The sequence below is a fragment of the Rhinolophus ferrumequinum genome, chromosome 11 (genome assembly GCF_004115265.2).
Source record: "Rhinolophus ferrumequinum isolate MPI-CBG mRhiFer1 chromosome 11, mRhiFer1_v1.p, whole genome shotgun sequence".
NCBI lineage: Eukaryota > Metazoa > Chordata > Mammalia > Chiroptera > Rhinolophidae > Rhinolophus > Rhinolophus ferrumequinum.
In genome coordinates, this window is record NC_046294.1 from 31,515,247 (window position 1) to 31,521,246 (window position 6,000).

Here is a 6,000-nt window from a genome sequence, read left to right on the forward strand (position 1 = left end):
GCTTCACCAAGTATATAAAGAACAGAATCAAAGCTCTGTCCCAGAACAAGCTAGAAAGAGCTAGGAGTTCACTTAATTCAACTTCTTAACTTTAATGATGATTAAACTGAAGGCCAGAGAGGTTATGGGACATAGCTTGAATTTCATGAAGATTTTGAGATAGAGCCTGGATGGGAACCCCAAAAGTATTTGTGGATTGATCATCTCTCTGTTATATAATATTACACCCCTGAGTGTCAAGGAAGGATGCTGATAGTTTTCTTCCTTTGAATTTTTCAATAATGACTATCCACTGCTTTGCTAACAAAACCTATATTTTTCCTCCCTGTGTTCACCCCTACTCTAAGAGACTGGAGGTAAATCCTGATAAAGTGGAAATTACTTTACTTTTCATAGCAATTATTTTCAGAAGAAATATTGAATACAATTCTGCCAATGTGATGTGGCAGGAAGACCTGAGAAGTGCTTTTTTTATCCCTGATTTTAAAACAGAAATAAAGAAAAGAAAAAGAAAATCATGGTTTATCAGTCAGGGTTCCATCAGTGAAATAGACCAGTAAGATATACATATGAGATTGATTGCAAAAAAATAGGCTTACACAATTGTAAGACCTGACTAGGCAAATCCAAAATCCATAGGAAAGACTGTTAGGAAGGGCAGGCTGGAACCTCTGGGGCAGGAGCTGACACAGTCCACAGGGGAAAATTTCTTCTTCATCAGGTAATCCTCTGGTCTGTTCTGAAAGGCTTTCAACTGACTGGATGACTCAAATTATCCAGAATAATCTCTTTTTTAAAGTCAACTGATTGTAGATGATAATTATATCTATAAAATACCTACATAATAGCGCCTAGATTGGTGTTTGATTGTAGGACAGGATACTATTGCTTAGCCAAATTGATACACAAAACTGATTATCACCCATTGGAGAAGTAAAGACCTTCTTTTTCTGATGACAGTCTTCTTCCTACAATTCCCGTAACTTTGCCAGTCATCTTGTAACCATGGGTTGAATTTGACTGACACACTGAAGATGTCAGAAAAGAAAAATGAAAAAATCAGTGTCCTTAATGGTATTGTTAGGCCACTGATTTAACTAACCCTGGAGCAATTTTAATAAGATGATGAATCTTTTCTGTTTAAGTTGAGTGAGTCATAAGTGAGTGTTGCTTGCAGCTAAGAGCATTCTGTTATATCTCACTCTGGGTCATCCAGAACCAACAATCTCAAAAATATTAAAATAGAAACACTTGTAAAATCACAAAGTTTTTGCATGAACTTTACCCATAACTATACCAGGGAAATGAATATGGCCTCTTGTCTAATTTGAAAATTCCACCTAACTTTCTGATCTTAATTTGTTTAATTGTAGAATACTAGCATGCTTTGCAGCAAGTTAGTTGTTTGAGGGCTCTCAAATACAATATTCACCTTTGGGGATAACTTAATTAGCTAAATCCAAAGACCTTCCTATTAACATATGGATTGATTTTGAAGTTAAAATAAAAGTAAAGATAAAAGCGTGTTAATCAGAAGTGAATATGGAAAGAATAAAGTGCTTTCCTTCTGCAAATAACCCCACAGGTTTCATTGTTGGCAATGGTTTTCCCTAAAAAAGAAGGAGAAATTTTGTGGACATCAGAAAACTGGTTATCCACAGCCCTGAGGGTCGACAAGAAAGTATATGATCAAGGATGACTCAGATATATACGTAGATCTACAAATAGTAGGTCTCTGTGGGTGTATGCCCGCTAGGCTTTTTGTCCAGGCTAACAGAAGAGTTATTAGAATGAATTATACAAAGTTGCTGCAAGTAGTCTCTGGATATGTGGAATTTGGGATCACTTATTTCTTATTTTCTTTTTTTTAACTTGTCCATATTTTCTGTAATGTTAATTGCTATTGTAATGTATAAATGTTATTTAAGTTAAAAATTCATGGTGGGAATTTGTACTCAGTATGGTGGTGATTTCCCAAACAGAATCACTTCAACAGATCCCTATTGATAATAGCTCAGATACGAGGGTCAGATAGATCTAGATAGCTATCCTGGGTCTACTACCTATTAGCTTGGTAACTTCTGCTAGTTACTTCTCTATGTGTAGTTCTGTCATTTATAAAATGGGATAATAGTGATACCTTGCTCATATTATGGTGAGACAAGGAGATATTGTGCGTAAACTCCATAGTACGGGTCTGATAAATAGTAGACATTTATGTGGCGATTGCTTTTTTTTTTAATTGAAATATAATTGACATAAAACATGGTATAAATTTAAGGAGTAACATAACGTTGATTTGATACAATTATATAATACAATATAATTACGACTGTGGTGTTAGCTAACACCACCTCTATCATGTCACATAACTATCCTTTTTTGTGTGCGGTGAGAACATTTAAGATCTAATCTCCTAGCAACTTTGAAGTATACTTGTGTAATACAGTATTGGTGACTATCATCACAATGCTGTACATTAGATCTCCAAAAGTTATTCATCTAACTGAAAGTTTGTACTCTTGACCAACACCTTCTCAATCCCTCCGCACTTATCCCCTGGCAACCACCATTTTCCTCTGTTTCTATGTGTTTGGCTTTTTCAGATTTTACATATAGGTGATATCTTACAGCATTTGTCTTTCTCAAACTTATCTTACTTAACATAATGCTCTCAAGATCCATCCATGCAAACAGCAAGACTTCCTTTTTTCTCATGGATGAATAATATTCCATTTATCATATTTATCATATCTCTATCTATTCATCCATTGACAGACACTTGGTTGTTTCCATATCTTGGCTATTGTGAATAATGCTACAAAAAACATTATCTCTTCAATGCTGTTTTTATTCCCTTTAGCTATCACTGAGAAGTAGAATTGCTGGATCATCTGATAGTTCTATTTTTAATTTTCTGAGGAAACTCCACACTGATTTTCATAGTGGCTGACCAATTTACATTTTCACCAAGAGTGAACAAGTGTTCTCTTTTCTCAACATCTTCGCCAACACTTGTTATCTGTTGTCTTATTTTTTTTTTTTTTTTTTATTGGGGAAGGGGAATAGGACTTTATTGGGGGAACAGTGTATCAATCTTAGTTGTGGAGGGTGCCGTTTAGCTTCAAGTTGTTGTCCTTTCAGTCTTAATTGTGGAGGGCGCAGCTCAGCTCTGGGTCTAGTTTCAGGGGGCGCAGCCCACCATCCCGTGCGGGAGTCGAACCGGAAACCTTGTGGTTGAGAGGACATGCTCCAACCAACTGAGCCATCTGGGAGCTCAGTGACAGATCAGCTCAAGGTGCCGTGTTCAATCTTAGTTGCAGGGGGCGGAGCCCACCATCCCTTGCGGGACTCGAGGAATTGAACTGGCAACCTTGTGGTTGAGAGCCCACTGGCCCATGTGGGAATCGAACCGGCAGCCTTCAGAGTTAGGAGCACAGAGCTCTAACCGCCTGAGCCACCGGGCCGGCCCATCTGTTGTCTTCTTGATGATGGCCAGTCTAACAGGTGTGAGGTGATATCTTATCATGGATTTGATTTGCATTTCCCTGGTGATTAGTGATGTTGAGCATCTTGTAGCTATTGTTGATATTTCTTGTGTCATAATGATGTTAAGGAAGAATAACCAGTATCACTTCTGTGAAAAGAAATACAAATGATTAAAACCAAACCTTTTAAGTATTGGAACAGAACGTTAATGGATTAGTTTCCAGGGGCACCAAAAGACTCTTATAAGACCTAATGTCCCTTCTCTTTTTGATGCATAACCCTAATTACTACCATATTACAAACATAATCACATGGCCACAGTTTCTGTGACTGGGGCTTATATCGAGGAAACTTTCATGTCTAAGCTGTAGCTTAATAATTCTCACAACAGGCTAAGTAGTCAATATCTCAGATCCTTTGAACATCTAAAGTCTTTAACTTCACATTGTTGCCCATTTGAATAAGAAAAAAAAGAGCAACAGCTCTGAAAGGAGAATGAAATTAAAGATAAGAATCAAGAAATCTATAAATATTTATTGAGTAATTGTCATACAGGAAGTATATAGATAGATATAAATTCGATTTAGATATAGATATAAATGATGTGGATATGGACATGGATATCTTTATATATAAAAGAAGACAGTCCATATCACAATATTCCCTCTCCTACCACAACGTATAAAACTCTTTCCTCAATAACATTATAGGTAGAGGCACTATGATTGGTATGACATAACCCAGCACAAGAAATTTGGATCTCGTCACAAAATGACACTCATATGGCACTTAGGCTTGTTTTTAGTTTTTTATGGCAGGTATCACAGTATTTTCCACAGTCATGGAGGAAACAGAATTGTCTGTCCACTGATTTCCTGTTGGTGACAAGTGTGGGGGATGGCAGGGTCGTGCTGCACTGACAAAAGGCTATCGATTACCGAGACATTCGCAGAAGTATCCAATACTGTCCCTATCCGGATTTGCTTTGCAGGGAATTTATGTGTACATAAATTATAATTATAATAATAAAACAAAAGTGTAAAATATATTGTGGCAATATGCATTAAAAGCAAGAGAGATGTTTTGAGACACCTAGGCTAGGGCATAAAACTGGGCTAAACCAACATAATTTTAAGTGATTTGGCTTATTTGAGCCTCTTTGTTTGTTTCTATAATGGGTACAGTGATGACAAACTCTCAAGGCCGTGATGCTGAAATAAAGAATATAAAAAGAGCCCTCAGCATGCATTGGAGCATCTGTGAGGCCGTAAAACATTGTTGACTATCTTCCCCTTCTCATTTATTTGCATTACTTTATAGGCTATGTGTATGTATCCAAATAGACAGTATATATACACACATGCACACAGACATATAGGTACACGTTTTATATATTACACTTTAGGGATCTTTGTATGGCTATTTAAAATTTTCCAGACAAAGCATCCTCAGATCTTCGGAATACAAAAGTGAGGAATGGATGGATGGTGAATTCAGAGCATGTATGATTGGAAAATATGAATCTCCTAATTTTTTTGTAAGTTGAAAATTGTTAAATGTTGGTAGTCGTATATGCTTCACCCTAATAAATTACTACTATAACAACGTATTACATCATAGGCATCAATGTCTATGATGCCTGTTTTGAGAAAGCTATGAGTTAGTGACAGGATATGTTCTTCTCCATGAAGAATGGACAACTTCTAGATAGCAGTTGGGGAGGAACTCCTAAGGATCAGAATAAAGTTCTAGCCACAGAAAGACTGTTTGGGGTAGATCAAGCTAAACATAGCATGCCCGGTGTTTCTAGTGTGCCAGTTAGAGGCAAAAATCGAACCTCCCTACTCAGCTAATGTATTCAAATTTTACAGAAGAAAATGACTTGATGCTTATCGGTAACTGCTTTAATTGCTTGTATTCATTATGGCCTACTTGTGATCAAGTCTCTTGGTAATTTTAGGACAGTAGAAAGTCACCGTGATTTTTTTTCTTTACGAATAATCTTTATCCTACCAGGACAAGTATTTTATAAAGGGATGCTTATTACTGTCTGATGCCTCATTCCAATCAAGTTGTCCACTGCAATTTGGAGGAAATAAAGTGTGCTCAAGCATCAATATAGGGTTATTTTCTGAACCCCTTAAGTTGCCAACAGAATCACACATATGGTTTTTGTTTAGTGTAAAACCTGAATTCCCTGATGCATCAAGGACAATGATGACAAGCTTAAATACTGTGTCTGACACTTATAGTTAATGAGGGCATCCATCAGCAGAAGCAGTGTTTCCATGCTGACAATATGCTGTGCTAGGGTAGATATAACAAAGGCTTCGTGCTCAGAAAATCTAGTACCAGAACTATACTGCTTACTAGTTTATGACTTTGGAAAATTACCTTAATCCTTTCAGCCTTAATTTCCTCATCTACAAAATGGATGCAATATCTGGATATACAGTGAATGAGTTCTTTTTCTTTATTGTTATAATGTGACAATATTCCTAATAGTGTTTA